Source organism: Oryctolagus cuniculus, unplaced genomic scaffold (assembly GCF_964237555.1).
Source record: "Oryctolagus cuniculus unplaced genomic scaffold, mOryCun1.1 SCAFFOLD_160, whole genome shotgun sequence".
Classification (NCBI taxonomy): domain Eukaryota; kingdom Metazoa; phylum Chordata; class Mammalia; order Lagomorpha; family Leporidae; genus Oryctolagus; species Oryctolagus cuniculus.
The window spans coordinates 20,355-36,985 of record NW_027208342.1 but is presented as its reverse complement, the minus strand read 5'-3'; the positions used below and the strand labels follow the sequence as shown (position 1 = coordinate 36,985).

General features: G+C 69.8%; 7 non-coding genes across 7 annotated transcripts; all 7 read right to left on the bottom strand.

Moving 5' to 3' along the window:
• Nucleotides 1–2,303: 2,303 nt before the first annotated feature.
• LOC138848272 (5S ribosomal RNA) lies at nt 2,304–2,422 on the bottom strand. Its single transcript, XR_011386082.1, has one exon. It is a non-coding gene; the product is annotated as a 5S ribosomal RNA (ribosomal RNA).
• Nucleotides 2,423–4,763: 2,341 nt separating this feature from the next.
• On the bottom strand, nt 4,764–4,882 carry LOC138848284 (5S ribosomal RNA). The gene has a single exon (XR_011386094.1). It is a non-coding gene; the product is annotated as a 5S ribosomal RNA (ribosomal RNA).
• A 1,704-nt stretch (nt 4,883–6,586) lies between these two features.
• On the bottom strand, nt 6,587–6,705 carry LOC138848268 (5S ribosomal RNA). Its single transcript, XR_011386078.1, has one exon. It is a non-coding gene; the product is annotated as a 5S ribosomal RNA (ribosomal RNA).
• Nucleotides 6,706–9,061: 2,356 nt separating this feature from the next.
• Nucleotides 9,062–9,180, bottom strand: LOC138848261 (5S ribosomal RNA). Its single transcript, XR_011386071.1, has one exon. It is a non-coding gene; the product is annotated as a 5S ribosomal RNA (ribosomal RNA).
• A 2,329-nt stretch (nt 9,181–11,509) lies between these two features.
• LOC138848250 (5S ribosomal RNA) lies at nt 11,510–11,628 on the bottom strand. Its single transcript, XR_011386060.1, has one exon. It is a non-coding gene; the product is annotated as a 5S ribosomal RNA (ribosomal RNA).
• Nucleotides 11,629–13,939: 2,311 nt separating this feature from the next.
• On the bottom strand, nt 13,940–14,058 carry LOC138848282 (5S ribosomal RNA). Its single transcript, XR_011386092.1, has one exon. It is a non-coding gene; the product is annotated as a 5S ribosomal RNA (ribosomal RNA).
• A 2,303-nt stretch (nt 14,059–16,361) lies between these two features.
• On the bottom strand, nt 16,362–16,480 carry LOC138848281 (5S ribosomal RNA). Its single transcript, XR_011386091.1, has one exon. It is a non-coding gene; the product is annotated as a 5S ribosomal RNA (ribosomal RNA).
• Between the last annotated feature and the right edge of the window lie 151 nt (nt 16,481–16,631).

Here is a 16,631-nt window from a genome sequence, read left to right as displayed (position 1 = left end):
TTGAGTGCGCGCCCGCACAGCCGCCGCCGCCGCCGCCGCCGCCTCCTCCTCCTCCTCCTGCCCGCTCCCCGCTCCCCGCTCTCACTCCCATTCCCATTCCCATTCCCACTCCCGCTCCCGCTCCCGCTGCCGCTTCTCCTCCGCCTCCTCCCTCTTTTCTCTTCTCTTCTCTTCTCCTCCTCCCCCCCCTCCTCCTCAGCCGCCCTCCGCCTAGCCCTGCACCAGTGCCCGAACTCCAGCCCTCCGCCTGCCCAGCCCAGGACCTGCAGCACCGGGCGCCCAGTCGGCACGCTGCCGCCAAGCCAAGGGGAGCCAACCTCCTCCGGCTGCCGCTGGCCACAGGGAACTCCTACTCTCTCTTTCTAGGCCGGATCCCCTGCCTGCCGCCATCGCCCAGCCACACGCCAGCCGTGCCCGGCAGCCTCCACGCCTGCCCAGGGCTGCGCCCCGCGGCTCGCGGGTCCCGGCACCAGGGGGTTCGGCGCCCCACACCACCGCGGCCCGGGCCTTCCCTCCTACCCGGCCGCCAGCAGCCCCCCCACCGCTGACGCACAGGTCGCCCGCCCTCCCCCGGCACGGCCGCCGCGCCTCCACACACTCCCACGCCGCGAGGACAGCTGAGGGCCTGGGGACCCTTGTCCCCGCTCGGTCACGGGGGCCCAAGTGGGGCAGCAGGTCGGGAAGGAGGGCGGCAGCGCACGGAATCACCCCCGCCGCACGCTCGCGTGGGCACTCACACACACACACACACACACACACGCCTACACAAGGGGCACACAGTCGCACACCCCGACACCCTTCGTGGCACAGAGGGATTTCCGTCCTCAGCGCCCGTTCCCTCACGGGAGGGTGGGGCGCTTCAGCGCGACCCGCACCCTCCAGCCCGGCAGCCAGTTCGAGACTGTCGCTCCCCCTCTTCATGGAGGAACGACACAGGACCCTGCGCTGTTCTTTCGTCTGCTCGGCCCTCCCCGGGTTTGCTGCTGGTTCTTCCCGGGTTGGCTACCGTCCCTTCCACCTCCGTGGAAGGGCGGTTCCCCCTGCCACATTCCCCACTTCCGCGGGGGAGCGGCACACCGCCGGCCGGCCGGCCGGCTCTCTCGGGGGCTGCACAGGTGTTCCCCTTAGATGTTCCTGGTGCATGTTGTCTCTCTCCTCCTTTATAGTCCTCTTCCGCCAATCCCAACTCGGCTGCCCACACGCCAAGTACGCTGCTCTCCTCCAATCAGGAGCAGGATCAGCTCCTGGAGGTCATCACTCAAGTTGGCAAGAGGCAGCTGCATAGAAGCTGTTTTCTCCTCTCCCAGCGCCATATTGTGGGAGAGCAGATGCATAGAATAAGTCTTAATTCCAGTAACTCAGTCCAATCCGAGTTGCTCCCCACAGAGACCACAGGCTGTGTGCTGCCTGCCTGCCACGGACCCTCTGTCCCGGGGAGGTCCTGTGGGCACGCAGCCTGTGGCCGCGGGTCTCTGCCTGGCCTGCCAAAAGGGTGCCCCGTTTGGATGCTGTGTGAGTCAGGGCTGATGGGGGAGAGGGGGACAGAGAGAGGAGAGAGAGACAGAGAGAGAGAGAGAAAGAGAGAGAGACGTGTAGGTGTTGGTGTAAGTCAGAGACAGAGGGAGAGGGTGCCTGTATTGCCTGCGAGGCTTGGAGTGGGGTCCCTCCTTTGCGCTCTGGAGGGCTTCCGCGGCTGTGGCGCGTGGCCGCCGCACGGCCAGGTGGCGCAGAGGGCCCGCGGGTTGGGCTGCGCGAGGCACCGGGCCCTGAGTGGTGGGCAACCGCGCCCTGGCGTCGTCTTCGGGCGGTGGTCGTGGTCGTGGTCGTGGTCACAGTCATTGGGCTCCCTGGGAGACAGGAGCCCGGGAGGGGCGGTGGGAGTGCAGGTGCCGGGAGCTGCTGGTGCGGCGGGCTGCGGGGTTGGGGCGGCCGGCAGGGGAGTGCCCTGCGGGCGGTGAGTTGCTGGTTTGGGGTTGGAGGGGGCGCGCTGGATGGCGCGGGGCGTGGCCTGTGTCCCGGGGTGGGCCCCGGGGTTGGCGGTGGGGCTGCGGCAGCCGGGGACAGCTGGCCGGCCCGCCCGTGCCCGTGCCCGTGCCCGTGCCCGTGCCCGTGCCCAGGCCCAGGCCCAGGCCCAGGCCCGAGGCGCGGGCGGGCTGGGGCTGCCAGGTGGAGGGGTCGGGCTTCTGCCCCCTGCTGGAGCTGCGTTGGGGGTCGCAGGGGTCCCGGCGTGCGGGCTGGCGGATGGGGGCGTGGCTAGGCAGCCAGCCAAAGGCGAGCAAAAGGGGAGGGTGCCGCGGGGCAAAAGCCTACAGCACCCGGTATTCCCAGGCGGTCTCCCATCCAAGTACTAACCAGGCCCGACCCTGCTTAGCTTCCGAGATCAGACGAGATCGGGCGCGTTCAGGGTGGTATGGCCGTAGACGCCAGAGGCCGCCTCCAGGCCCCTCTTGAGTGCGCGCCCGCACAGCCGCCGCCGCCGCCGCCGCCGCCTCCTCCTCCTCCTCCTGCCCGCTCCCCGCTCCCCGCTCTCACTCCCATTCCCATTCCCATTCCCACTCCCGCTCCCGCTCCCGCTGCCGCTTCTCCTCCGCCTCCTCCCTCTTTTCTCTTCTCTTCTCTTCTCCTCCTCCCCCCCCTCCTCCTCAGCCGCCCTCCGCCTAGCCCTGCACCAGTGCCCGAACTCCAGCCCTCCGCCTGCCCAGCCCAGGACCTGCAGCACCGGGCGCCCAGTCGGCACGCTGCCGCCAAGCCAAGGGGAGCCAACCTCCTCCGGCTGCCGCTGGCCACAGGGAACTCCTACTCTCTCTTTCTAGGCCGGATCCCCTGCCTGCCGCCATCGCCCAGCCACACGCCAGCCGTGCCCGGCAGCCTCCACGCCTGCCCAGGGCTGCGCCCCGCGGCTCGCGGGTCCCGGCACCAGGGGGTTCGGCGCCCCACACCACCGCGGCCCGGGCCTTCCCTCCTACCCGGCCGCCAGCAGCCCCCCCACCGCTGACGCACAGGTCGCCCGCCCTCCCCCGGCACGGCCGCCGCGCCTCCACACACTCCCACGCCGCGAGGACAGCTGAGGGCCTGGGGACCCTTGTCCCCGCTCGGTCACGGGGGCCCAAGTGGGGCAGCAGGTCGGGAAGGAGGGCGGCAGCGCACGGAATCACCCCCGCCGCACGCTCGCGTGGGCACTCACACACACACACACACACACACACGCCTACACAAGGGGCACACAGTCGCACACCCCGACACCCTTCGTGGCACAGAGGGATTTCCGTCCTCAGCGCCCGTTCCCTCACGGGAGGGTGGGGCGCTTCAGCGCGACCCGCACCCTCCAGCCCGGCAGCCAGTTCGAGACTGTCGCTCCCCCTCTTCATGGAGGAACGACACAGGACCCTGCGCTGTTCTTTCGTCTGCTCGGCCCTCCCCGGGTTTGCTGCTGGTTCTTCCCGGGTTGGCTACCGTCCCTTCCACCTCCGTGGAAGGGCGGTTCCCCCTGCCACATTCCCCACTTCCGCGGGGGAGCGGCACACCGCCGGCCGGCCGGCCGGCTCTCTCGGGGGCTGCACAGGTGTTCCCCTTAGATGTTCCTGGTGCATGTTGTCTCTCTCCTCCTTTATAGTCCTCTTCCGCCAATCCCAACTCGGCTGCCCACACGCCAAGTACGCTGCTCTCCTCCAATCAGGAGCAGGATCAGCTCCTGGAGGTCATCACTCAAGTTGGCAAGAGGCAGCTGCATAGAAGCTGTTTTCTCCTCTCCCAGCGCCATATTGTGGGAGAGCAGATGCATAGAATAAGTCTTAATTCCAGTAACTCAGTCCAATCCGAGTTGCTCCCCACAGAGACCACAGGCTGTGTGCTGCCTGCCTGCCACGGACCCTCTGTCCCGGGGAGGTCCTGTGGGCACGCAGCCTGTGGCCGCGGGTCTCTGCCTGGCCTGCCAAAAGGGTGCCCCGTTTGGATGCTGTGTGAGTCAGGGCTGATGGGGGAGAGGGGGACAGAGAGAGGAGAGAGAGACAGAGAGAGAGAGAGAAAGAGAGAGAGACGTGTAGGTGTTGGTGTAAGTCAGAGACAGAGGGAGAGGGTGCCTGTATTGCCTGCGAGGCTTGGAGTGGGGTCCCTCCTTTGCGCTCTGGAGGGCTTCCGCGGCTGTGGCGCGTGGCCGCCGCACGGCCAGGTGGCGCAGAGGGCCCGCGGGTTGGGCTGCGCGAGGCACCGGGCCCTGAGTGGTGGGCAACCGTGCCCTGGCGTCGTCTTCGGGCGGTGGTCGTGGTCGTGGTCGTGGTCACAGTCATTGGGCTCCCTGGGAGACAGGAGCCCGGGAGGGGCGGTGGGAGTGCAGGTGCCGGGAGCTGCTGGTGCGGCGGGCTGCGGGGTTGGGGCGGCCGGCAGGGGAGCGCCCTGGCGGGCGGTGAGTCGCTGGTTTGGGGTTGGAGGGGGCGCGCTGGATGGCGCGGGGCGTGGCCTGTGTCCCGGGGTGGGCCCCGGGGTTGGCGGTGGGGCTGCGGCAGCCGGGGACAGCTGGCCGGCCCGCCCGTGCCCGTGCCCGTGCCCGTGCCCGTGCCCGTGCCCAGGCCCAGGCCCAGGCCCAGGCCCAGGCCCAGGCCCGAGGCGCGGGCGGGCTGGGGCTGCCAGGTGGAGGGGTCGGGCTTCTGCCCCCTGCTGGAGCTGCGTTGGGGGTCGCAGGGGTCCCGGCGTGCGGGCTGGCGGATGGGGGCGTGGCTAGGCAGCCAGCCAAAGGTGAGCAAAAGGGGAGGGTGCCGCGGGGCAAAAGCCTACAGCCCCCGGTATTCCCAGGCGGTCTCCCATCCAAGTACTAACCAGGCCCGACCCTGCTTAGCTTCCGAGATCAGACGAGATCGGGCGCGTTCAGGGTGGTATGGCCGTAGACGCCAGAGGCCGCCTCCAGGCCCCTCTTGAGTGCGCGCCCGCACAGCCGCCGCCGCCGCCGCCGCCGCCGCCGCCGCCGCCGCCTCCTCTTCCTGCCCGCTCCCCGCTCTCACTCCCATTCCCATTCCCATTCCCACTCCCGCTCCCGCTCCCGCTGCCGCTTCTCCTCCGCCTCCTCCCTCTTTTCTCTTCTCTTCTCTTCTCCTCCTCCCCCCCCCTCCTCCTCAGCCGCCCTCCGCCTAGCCCTGCACCAGTGCCCGAACTCCAGCCCTCCGCCTGCCCAGCCCAGGACCTGCAGCACCGGGCGCCCAGTCGGCACGCTGCCGCCAAGCCAAGGGGAGCCAACCTCCTCCGGCTGCCGCTGGCCACAGGGAACTCCTACTCTCTCTTTCTAGGCCGGATCCCCTGCCTGCCGCCATCGCCCAGCCACACGCCAGCCGTGCCCGGCAGCCTCCACGCCTGCCCAGGGCTGCGCCCCGCGGCTCGCGGGTCCCGGCACCAGGGGGTTCGGCGCCTCACACCACCGCGGCCCGGGCCTTCCCTCCTACCCGGCCGCCAGCAGCCCCCCCACCGCTGACGCACAGGTCGCCCGCCCTCCCCCGTACGGAATCACCCCCGCCGCACGCTCGCGTGGGCACTCACACACACACACACACACACACACACGCCTACACAAGGGGCACACAGTCGCACACCCCGACACCCTTCGTGGCACAGAGGGATTTCCGTCCTCAGCGCCCGTTCCCTCACGGGAGGGTGGGGCGCTTCAGCGCGACCCGCACCCTCCAGCCCGGCAGCCAGTTCGAGACCACAGGCTGTGTGCTGCCTGCCTGCCACGGACCCTCTGTCCCGGGGAGGTCCTGTGGGCACGCAGCCTGTGGCCGCGGGTCTCTGCCTGGCCTGCCAAAAGGGTGCCCCGTTTGGATGCTGTGTGAGTCAGGGCTGATGGGGGAGAGGGGGACAGAGAGAGGAGAGAGAGACAGAGAGAGAGAGAGAAAGAGAGAGAGACGTGTAGGTGTTGGTGTAAGTCAGAGACAGAGGGAGAGGGTGCCTGTATTGCCTGCGAGGCTTGGTGTGGGGTCCCTCCTTTGCGCTCTGGAGGGCTTCCGCGGCTGTGGCGCGTGGCCGCCGCACGGCCAGGTGGCGCAGAGGGCCCGCGGGTTGGGCTGCGCGAGGCACCGGGCCCTGAGTGGTGGGCAACCGCGCCCTGGCGTCGTCTTCGGGCGGTGGTCGTGGTCGTGGTCGTGGTCACAGTCATTGGGCTCCCTGGGAGACAGGAGCCCGGGAGGGGCGGTGGGAGTGCAGGTGCCGGGAGCTGCTGGTGCGGCGGGCTGCGGGGTTGGGGCGGCCGGCAGGGGAGCGCCCTGGCGGGCGGTGAGTCGCTGGTTTGGGGTTGGAGGGGGCGCGCTGGATGGCGCGGGGCGTGGCCTGTGTCCCGGGGTGGGCCCCGGGGTTGGCGGTGGGGCTGCGGCAGCCGGGGACAGCTGGCCGGCCCGCCCGTGCCCGTGCCCGTGCCCGTGCCCGTGCCCAGGCCCAGGCCCGAGGCGCGGGCGGGCTGGGGCTGCCAGGTGGAGGGGTCGGGCTTCTGCCCCCTGCTGGAGCTGCGTTGGGGGTCGCAGGGGTCCCGGCGTGCGGGCTGGCGGATGGGGGCGTGGCTAGGCAGCCAGCCAAAGGCGAGCAAAAGGGGAGGGTGCCGCGGGGCAAAAGCCTACAGCACCCGGTATTCCCAGGCGGTCTCCCATCCAAGTACTAACCAGGCCCGACCCTGCTTAGCTTCCGAGATCAGATGAGATCGGGCGCGTTCCGGGTGGTATGGCCGTAGACGCCAGAGGCCGCCTCCAGGCCCCTCTTGAGTGCGCGCCCGCACAGCCGCCGCCGCCGCCGCCGCCGCCGCCGCCGCCTCCTCCTCCTCCTCCTCCTCCTGCCCGCTCCCCGCTCTCACTCCCATTCCCATTCCCATTCCCATTCCCATTCCCATTCCCACTCCCGCTCCCGCTCCCGCTGCCGCTTCTCCTCCCCCTCCTCCCTCTTTTCTCTTCTCTTCTCTTCTCCTCCTCCCCCCCCTCCTCCTCAGCCGCCCTCCGCCTAGCCCTGCACCAGTGCCCGAACTCCAGCCCTCCGCCTGCCCAGCCCAGGACCTGCAGCACCGGGCGCCCAGTCGGCACGCTGCCGCCAAGCCAAGGGGAGCCAACCTCCTCCGGCTGCCGCTGGCCACAGGGAACTCCTACTCTCTCTTTCTAGGCCGGATCCCCTGCCTGCCGCCATCGCCCAGCCACACGCCAGCCGTGCCCGGCAGCCTCCACGCCTGCCCAGGGCTGCGCCCCGCGGCTCGCGGGTCCCGGCACCAGGGGGTTCGGCGCCCCACACCACCGCGGCCCGGGCCTTCCCTCCTACCCGGCCGCCAGCAGACCCCCACCGCTGACGCACAGGTCGCCCGCCCTCCCCCGGCACGGCCGCCGCGCCTCCACACACTCCCACGCCGCGAGGACAGCTGAGGGCCTGGGGACCCTTGTCCCCGCTCGGTCACGGGGGCCCAAGTGGGGCAGCAGGTCGGGAAGGAGGGCGGCAGCGCACGGAATCACCCCCGCCGCACGCTCGCGTGGGCACTCACACACACACACACACACACACACACGCCTACACAAGGGGCACACAGTCGCACACCCCGACACCCTTCGTGGCACAGAGGGATTTCCGTCCTCAGCGCCCGTTCCCTCACGGGAGGGTGGGGCGCTTCAGCGCGACCCGCACCCTCCAGCCCGGCAGCCAGTTCGAGACTGTCGCTCCCCCTCTTCATGGAGGAACGACACAGGACCCTGCGCTGTTCTTTCGTCTGCTCGGCCCTCCCCGGGTTTGCTGCTGGTTCTTCCCGGGTTGGCTACCGTCCCTTCCACCTCCGTGGAAGGGCGGTTCCCCCTGCCACATTCCCCACTTCCGCGGGGGAGCGGCACACCGCCGGCCGGCCGGCCGGCTCTCTCGGGGGCTGCACAGGTGTTCCCCTTAGATGTTCCTGGTGCATGTTGTCTCTCTCCTCCTTTATAGTCCTCTTCCGCCAATCCCAACTCGGCTGCCCACACGCCAAGTACGCTGCTCTCCTCCAATCAGGAGCAGGATCAGCTCCTGGAGGTCATCACTCAAGTTGGCAAGAGGCAGCTGCATAGAAGCTGTTTTCTCCTCTCCCAGCGCCATATTGTGGGAGAGCAGATGCATAGAATAAGTCTTAATTCCAGTAACTCAGTCCAATCCGAGTTGCTCCCCACAGAGACCACAGGCTGTGTGCTGCCTGCCTGCCACGGACCCTCTGTCCCGGGGAGGTCCTGTGGGCACGCAGCCTGTGGCCGCGGGTCTCTGCCTGGCCTGCCAAAAGGGTGCCCCGTTTGGATGCTGTGTGAGTCAGGGCTGATGGGGGAGAGGGGGACAGAGAGAGGAGAGAGAGACAGAGAGAGAGAGAGAAAGAGAGAGAGACGTGTAGGTGTTGGTGTAAGTCAGAGACAGAGGGAGAGGGTGCCTGTATTGCCTGCGAGGCTTGGTGTGGGGTCCCTCCTTTGCGCTCTGGAGGGCTTCCGCGGCTGTGGCGCGTGGCCGCCGCACGGCCAGGTGGCGCAGAGGGCCCGCGGGTTGGGCTGCGCGAGGCACCGGGCCCTGAGTGGTGGGCAACCGCGCCCTGGCGTCGTCTTCGGGCGGTGGTCGTGGTCGTGGTCGTGGTCACAGTCATTGGGCTCCCTGGGAGACAGGAGCCCGGGAGGGGCGGTGGGAGTGCAGGTGCCGGGAGCTGCTGGTGCGGCGGGCTGCGGGGTTGGGGCGGCCGGCAGGGGAGCGCCCTGGCGGGCGGTGAGTCGCTGGTTTGGGGTTGGAGGGGGCGCGCTGGATGGCGCGGGGCGTGGCCTGTGTCCCGGGGTGGGCCCCGGGGTTGGCGGTGGGGCTGCGGCAGCCGGGGACAGCTGGCCGGCCCGCCCGTGCCCGTGCCCGTGCCCGTGCCCGTGCCCGTGCCCAGGCCCAGGCCCAGGCCCAGGCCCGAGGCGCGGGCGGGCTGGGGCTGCCAGGTGGAGGGGTCGGGCTTCTGCCCCCTGCTGGAGCTGCGTTGGGGGTCGCAGGGGTCCCGGCGTGCGGGCTGGCGGATGGGGGCGTGGCTAGGCAGCCAGCCAAAGGCGAGCAAAAGGGGAGGGTGCCGCGGGGCAAAAGCCTACAGCACCCGGTATTCCCAGGCGGTCTCCCATCCAAGTACTAACCAGGCCCGACCCTGCTTAGCTTCCGAGATCAGACGAGATCGGGCGCGTTCAGGGTGGTATGGCCGTAGACGCCAGAGGCCGCCTCCAGGCCCCTCTTGAGTGCGCGCCCGCACAGCCGCCGCCGCCGCCGCCGCCGCCTCCTCCTCCTCCTCCTGCCCGCTCCCCGCTCCCCGCTCTCACTCCCATTCCCATTCCCATTCCCACTCCCGCTCCCGCTCCCGCTGCCGCTTCTCCTCCGCCTCCTCCCTCTTTTCTCTTCTCTTCTCTTCTCCTCCTCCCCCCCCTCCTCCTCAGCCGCCCTCCGCCTAGCCCTGCACCAGTGCCCGAACTCCAGCCCTCCGCCTGCCCAGCCCAGGACCTGCAGCACCGGGCGCCCAGTCGGCACGCTGCCGCCAAGCCAAGGGGAGCCAACCTCCTCCGGCTGCCGCTGGCCACAGGGAACTCCTACTCTCTCTTTCTAGGCCGGATCCCCTGCCTGCCGCCATCGCCCAGCCACACGCCAGCCGTGCCCGGCAGCCTCCACGCCTGCCCAGGGCTGCGCCCCGCGGCTCGCGGGTCCCGGCACCAGGGGGTTCGGCGCCCCACACCACCGCGGCCCGGGCCTTCCCTCCTACCCGGCCGCCAGCAGCCCCCCCACCGCTGACGCACAGGTCGCCCGCCCTCCCCCGGCACGGCCGCCGCGCCTCCACACACTCCCACGCCGCGAGGACAGCTGAGGGCCTGGGGACCCTTGTCCCCGCTCGGTCACGGGGGCCCAAGTGGGGCAGCAGGTCGGGAAGGAGGGCGGCAGCGCACGGAATCACCCCCGCCGCACGCTCGCGTGGGCACTCACACACACACACACACACACACACGCCTACACAAGGGGCACACAGTCGCACACCCCGACACCCTTCGTGGCACAGAGGGATTTCCGTCCTCAGCGCCCGTTCCCTCACGGGAGGGTGGGGCGCTTCAGCGCGACCCGCACCCTCCAGCCCGGCAGCCAGTTCGAGACTGTCGCTCCCCCTCTTCATGGAGGAACGACACAGGACCCTGCGCTGTTCTTTCGTCTGCTCGGCCCTCCCCGGGTTTGCTGCTGGTTCTTCCCGGGTTGGCTACCGTCCCTTCCACCTCCGTGGAAGGGCGGTTCCCCCTGCCACATTCCCCACTTCCGCGGGGGAGCGGCACACCGCCGGCCGGCCGGCCGGCTCTCTCGGGGGCTGCACAGGTGTTCCCCTTAGATGTTCCTGGTGCATGTTGTCTCTCTCCTCCTTTATAGTCCTCTTCCGCCAATCCCAACTCGGCTGCCCACACGCCAAGTACGCTGCTCTCCTCCAATCAGGAGCAGGATCAGCTCCTGGAGGTCATCACTCAAGTTGGCAAGAGGCAGCTGCATAGAAGCTGTTTTCTCCTCTCCCAGCGCCATATTGTGGGAGAGCAGATGCATAGAATAAGTCTTAATTCCAGTAACTCAGTCCAATCCGAGTTGCTCCCCACAGAGACCACAGGCTGTGTGCTGCCTGCCTGCCACGGACCCTCTGTCCCGGGGAGGTCCTGTGGGCACGCAGCCTGTGGCCGCGGGTCTCTGCCTGGCCTGCCAAAAGGGTGCCCCGTTTGGATGCTGTGTGAGTCAGGGCTGATGGGGGAGAGGGGGACAGAGAGAGGAGAGAGAGACAGAGAGAGAGAGAGAAAGAGAGAGAGACGTGTAGGTGTTGGTGTAAGTCAGAGACAGAGGGAGAGGGTGCCTGTATTGCCTGCGAGGCTTGGAGTGGGGTCCCTCCTTTGCGCTCTGGAGGGCTTCCGCGGCTGTGGCGCGTGGCCGCCGCACGGCCAGGTGGCGCAGAGGGCCCGCGGGTTGGGCTGCGCGAGGCACCGGGCCCTGAGTGGTGGGCAACCGCGCCCTGGCGTCGTCTTCGGGCGGTGGTCGTGGTCGTGGTCGTGGTCACAGTCATTGGGCTCCCTGGGAGACAGGAGCCCGGGAGGGGCGGTGGGAGTGCAGGTGCCGGGAGCTGCTGGTGCGGCGGGCTGCGGGGTTGGGGCGGCCGGCAGGGGAGCGCCCTGGCGGGCGGTGAGTCGCTGGTTTGGGGTTGGAGGGGGCGCGCTGGATGGCGCGGGGCGTGGCCTGTGTCCCGGGGTGGGCCCCGGGGTTGGCGGTGGGGCTGCGGCAGCCGGGGACAGCTGGCCGGCCCGCCCGTGCCCGTGCCCGTGCCCGTGCCCGTGCCCGTGCCCAGGCCCAGGCCCAGGCCCAGGCCCGAGGCGCGGGCGGGCTGGGGCTGCCAGGTGGAGGGGTCGGGCTTCTGCCCCCTGCTGGAGCTGCGTTGGGGGTCGCAGGGGTCCCGGCGTGCGGGCTGGCGGATGGGGGCGTGGCTAGGCAGCCAGCCAAAGGCGAGCAAAAGGGGAGGGTGCCGCGGGGCAAAAGCCTACAGCACCCGGTATTCCCAGGCGGTCTCCCATCCAAGTACTAACCAGGCCCGACCCTGCTTAGCTTCCGAGATCAGACGAGATCGGGCGCGTTCAGGGTGGTATGGCCGTAGACGCCAGAGGCCGCCTCCAGGCCCCTCTTGAGTGCGCGCCCGCACAGCCGCCGCCGCCGCCGCCGCCGCCTCCTCCTCCTCCTCCTGCCCGCTCCCCGCTCCCCGCTCTCACTCCCATTCCCATTCCCATTCCCGCTCCCGCTCCCGCTGCCGCTTCTCCTCCGCCTCCTCCCTCTTTTCTCTTCTCTTCTCCTCCTCCCCCCCCCTCCTCCTCAGCCGCCCTCCGCCTAGCCCTGCACCAGTGCCCGAACTCCAGCCCTCCGCCTGCCCAGCCCAGGACCTGCAGCACCGGGCGCCCAGTCGGCACGCTGCCGCCAAGCCAAGGGGAGCCAACCTCCTCCGGCTGCCGCTGGCCACAGGGAACTCCTACTCTCTCTTTCTAGGCCGGATCCCCTGCCTGCCGCCATCGCCCAGCCACACGCCAGCCGTGCCCGGCAGCCTCCACGCCTGCCCAGGGCTGCGCCCCGCGGCTCGCGGGTCCCGGCACCAGGGGGTTCGGCGCCCCACACCACCGCGGCCCGGGCCTTCCCTCCTACCCGGCCGCCAGCAGCCCCCCCACCGCTGACGCACAGGTCGCCCGCCCTCCCCCGGCACGGCCGCCGCGCCTCCACACACTCCCACGCCGCGAGGACAGCTGAGGGCCTGGGGACCCTTGTCCCCGCTCGGTCACGGGGGCCCAAGTGGGGCAGCAGGTCGGGAAGGAGGGCGGCAGCGCACGGAATCACCCCCGCCGCACGCTCGCGTGGGCACTCACACACACACACACACACACACACACACGCCTACACAAGGGGCACACAGTCGCACACCCCGACACCCTTCGTGGCACAGAGGGATTTCCGTCCTCAGCGCCCGTTCCCTCACGGGAGGGTGGGGCGCTTCAGCGCGACCCGCACCCTCCAGCCCGGCAGCCAGTTCGAGACTGTCGCTCCCCCTCTTCATGGAGGAACGACACAGGACCCTGCGCTGTTCTTTCGTCTGCTCGGCCCTCCCCGGGTTTGCTGCTGGTTCTTCCCGGGTTGGCTACCGTCCCTTCCACCTCCGTGGAAGGGCGGTTCCCCCTGCCACATTCCCCACTTCCGCGGGGGAGCGGCACACCGCCGGCCGGCCGGCCGGCTCTCTCGGGGGCTGCACAGGTGTTCCCCTTAGATGTTCCTGGTGCATGTTGTCTCTCTCCTCCTTTATAGTCCTCTTCCGCCAATCCCAACTCGGCTGCCCACACGCCGAGTACGCTGCTCTCCTTCAATCAGGAGCAGGATCAGCTCCTGGAGGTCATCACTCAAGTTGGCAAGAGGCAGCTGCATAGAAGCTGTTTGCTCCTCTCCCAGCGCCATATTGTGGGAGAGCAGATGCATAGAATAAGTCTTAATTCCAGTAACTCAGTCCAATCCGAGTTGCTCCCCACAGAGACCACAGGCTGTGTGCTGCCTGCCTGCCACGGACCCTCTGTCCCGGGGAGGTCCTGTGGGCACGCAGCCTGTGGCCGCGGGTCTCTGCCTGGCCTGCCAAAAGGGTGCCCCGTTTGGATGCTGTGTGAGTCAGGGCTGATGGGGGAGAGGGGGACAGAGAGAGGAGAGAGAGACAGAGAGAGAGAGAGAAAGAGAGAGAGACGTGTAGGTGTTGGTGTAAGTCAGAGACAGAGGGAGAGGGTGCCTGTATTGCCTGCGAGGCTTGGTGTGGGGTCCCTCCTTTGCGCTCTGGAGGGCTTCCGCGGCTGTGGCGCGTGGCCGCCGCACGGCCAGGTGGCGCAGAGGGCCCGCGGGTTGGGCTGCGCGAGGCACCGGGCCCTGAGTGGTGGGCAACTGCGCCCTGGCGTCGTCTTCGGGCGGTGGTCGTGGTCGTGGTCACAGTCATTGGGCTCCCTGGGAGACAGGAGCCCGGGAGGGGCGGTGGGAGTGCAGGTGCCGGGAGCTGCTGGTGCGGCGGGCTGCGGGGTTGGGGCGGCCGGCAGGGGAGCGCCCTGGCGGGCGGTGAGTCGCTGGTTTGGGGTTGGAGGGGGCGCGCTGGATGGCGCGGGGCGTGGCCTGTGTCCCGGGGTGGGCCCCGGGGTTGGCGGTGGGGCTGCGGCAGCCGGGGACAGCTGGCCGGCCCGCCTGTGCCCGTGCCCGTGCCCAGGCCCAGGCCCAGGCCCAGGCCCAGGCCCAGGCCCGAGGCGCGGGCGGGCTGGGGCTGCCAGGTGGAGGGGTCGGGCTTCTGCCCCCTGCTGGAGCTGCGTTGGGGGTCGCAGGGGTCCCGGCGTGCGGGCTGGCGGATGGGGGCGTGGCTAGGCAGCCAGCCAAAGGCGAGCAAAAGGGGAGGGTGCCGCGGGGCAAAAGCCTACAGCCCCCGGTATTCCCAGGCGGTCTCCCATCCAAGTACTAACCAGGCCCGACCCTGCTTAGCTTCCGAGATCAGACGAGATCGGGCGCGTTCAGGGTGGTATGGCCGTAGACGCCAGAGGCCGCCTCCAGGCCCCTCTTGAGTGCGCGCCCGCACAGCCGCCGCCGCCGCCTCCTCCTCCTCCTCCTGCCCGCTCCCCGCTCTCACTCCCATTCCCATTCCCATTCCCACTCCCGCTCCCGCTCCCGCTGCCGCTTCTCCTCCGCCTCCTCCCTCTTTTCTCTTCTCTTCTCTTCTCCTCCTCCCCCCCCTCCTCAGCCGCCCTCCGCCTAGCCCTGCACCAGTGCCCGAACTCCAGCCCTCCGCCTGCCCAGCCCAGGACCTGCAGCACCGGGCGCCCAGTCGGCACGCTGCCGCCAAGCCAAGGGGAGCCAACCTCCTCCGGCTGCCGCTGGCCACAGGGAACTCCTACTCTCTCTTTCTAGGCCGGATCCCCTGCCTGCCGCCATCGCCCAGCCACACGCCAGCCGTGCCCGGCAGCCTCCACGCCTGCCCAGGGCTGCGCCCCGCGGCTCGCGGGTCCCGGCACCAGGGGGTTCGGCGCCCCACACCACCGCGGCCCGGGCCTTCCCTCCTACCCGGCCGCCAGCAGCCCCCCCACCGCTGACGCACAGGTCGCCCGCCCTCCCCCGGCACGGCCGCCGCGCCTCCACACACTCCCACGCCGCGAGGACAGCTGAGGGCCTGGGGACCCTTGTCCCCGCTCGGTCACGGGGGCCCAAGTGGGGCAGCAGGTCGGGAAGGAGGGCGGCAGCGCACGGAATCACCCCCGCCGCACGCTCGCGTGGGCACTCACACACACACACACACACACACACACACGCCTACACAAGGGGCACACAGTCGCACACCCCGACACCCTTCGTGGCACAGAGGGATTTCCGTCCTCAGCGCCCGTTCCCTCACGGGAGGGTGGGGCGCTTCAGCGCGACCCGCACCCTCCAGCCCGGCAGCCAGTTCGAGACTGTCGCTCCCCCTCTTCATGGAGGAACGACACAGGACCCTGCGCTGTTCTTTCGTCTGCTCGGCCCTCCCCGGGTTTGCTGCTGGTTCTTCCCGGGTTGGCTACCGTCCCTTCCACCTCCGTGGAAGGGCGGTTCCCCCTGCCACATTCCCCACTTCCGCGGGGGAGCGGCACACCGCCGGCCGGCCGGCCGGCTCTCTCGGGGGCTGCACAGGTGTTCCCCTTAGATGTTCCTGGTGCATGTTGTCTCTCTCCTCCTTTATAGTCCTCTTCCGCCAATCCCAACTCGGCTGCCCACACGCCGAGTACGCTGCTCTCCTTCAATCAGGAGCAGGATCAGCTCCTGGAGGTCATCACTCAAGTTGGCAAGAGGCAGCTGCATAGAAGCTGTTTGCTCCTCTCCCAGCGCCATATTGTGGGAGAGCAGATGCATAGAATAAGTCTTAATTCCAGTAACTCAGTCCAATCCGAGTTGCTCCCCACAGAGACCACAGGCTGTGTGCTGCCTGCCTGCCACGGACCCTCTGTCCCGGGGAGGTCCTGTGGGCACGCAGCCTGTGGCCGCGGGTCTCTGCCTGGCCTGCCAAAAGGGTGCCCCGTTTGGATGCTGTGTGAGTCAGGGCTGATGGGGGAGAGGGGGACAGAGAGAGGAGAGAGAGACAGAGAGAGAGAGAGAAAGAGAGAGAGACGTGTAGGTGTTGGTGTAAGTCAGAGACAGAGGGAGAGGGTGCCTGTATTGCCTGCGAGGCTTGGTGTGGGGTCCCTCCTTTGCGCTCTGGAGGGCTTCCGCGGCTGTGGCGCGTGGCCGCCGCACGGCCAGGTGGCGCAGAGGGCCCGCGGGTTGGGCTGCGCGAGGCACCGGGCCCTGAGTGGTGGGCAACTGCGCCCTGGCGTCGTCTTCGGGCGGTGGTCGTGGTCGTGGTCACAGTCATTGGGCTCCCTGGGAGACAGGAGCCCGGGAGGGGCGGTGGGAGTGCAGGTGCCGGGAGCTGCTGGTGCGGCGGGCTGCGGGGTTGGGGCGGCCGGCAGGGGAGCGCCCTGGCGGGCGGTGAGTCGCTGGTTTGGGGTTGGAGGGGGCGCGCTGGGATGGCGCGGGGCGTGGCCTGTGTCCCGGGGTGGGCCCCGGGGTTGGCGGTGGGGCTGCGGCAGCCGGGGACAGCTGGCCGGCCCGCCCGTGCCCGTGCCCGTGCCCAGGCCCAGGCCCAGGCCCAGGCCCAGGCCCAGGCCCGAGGCGCGGGCGGGCTGGGGCTGCCAGGTGGAGGGGTCGGGCTTCTGCCCCCTGCTGGAGCTGCGTTGGGGGTCGCAGGGGTCCCGGCGTGCGGGCTGGCGGATGGGGGCGTGGCTAGGCAGCCAGCCAAAGGCGAGCAAAAGGGGAGGGTGCCGCGGGGCAAAAGCCTACAGCCCCCGGTATTCCCAGGCGGTCTCCCATCCAAGTACTAACCAGGCCCGACCCTGCTTAGCTTCCGAGATCAGACGAGATCGGGCGCGTTCAGGGTGGTATGGCCGTAGACGCCAGAGGCCGCCTCCAGGCCCCTCTTGAGTGCGCGCCCGCACAGCCGCCGCCGCCGCCTCCTCCTCCTCCTCCTGCCCGCTCCCCGCTCTCACTCCCATTCCCATTCCCATTCCCACTCCCGCTCCCGCTCCCGCTGCCGCTTCTCCTCC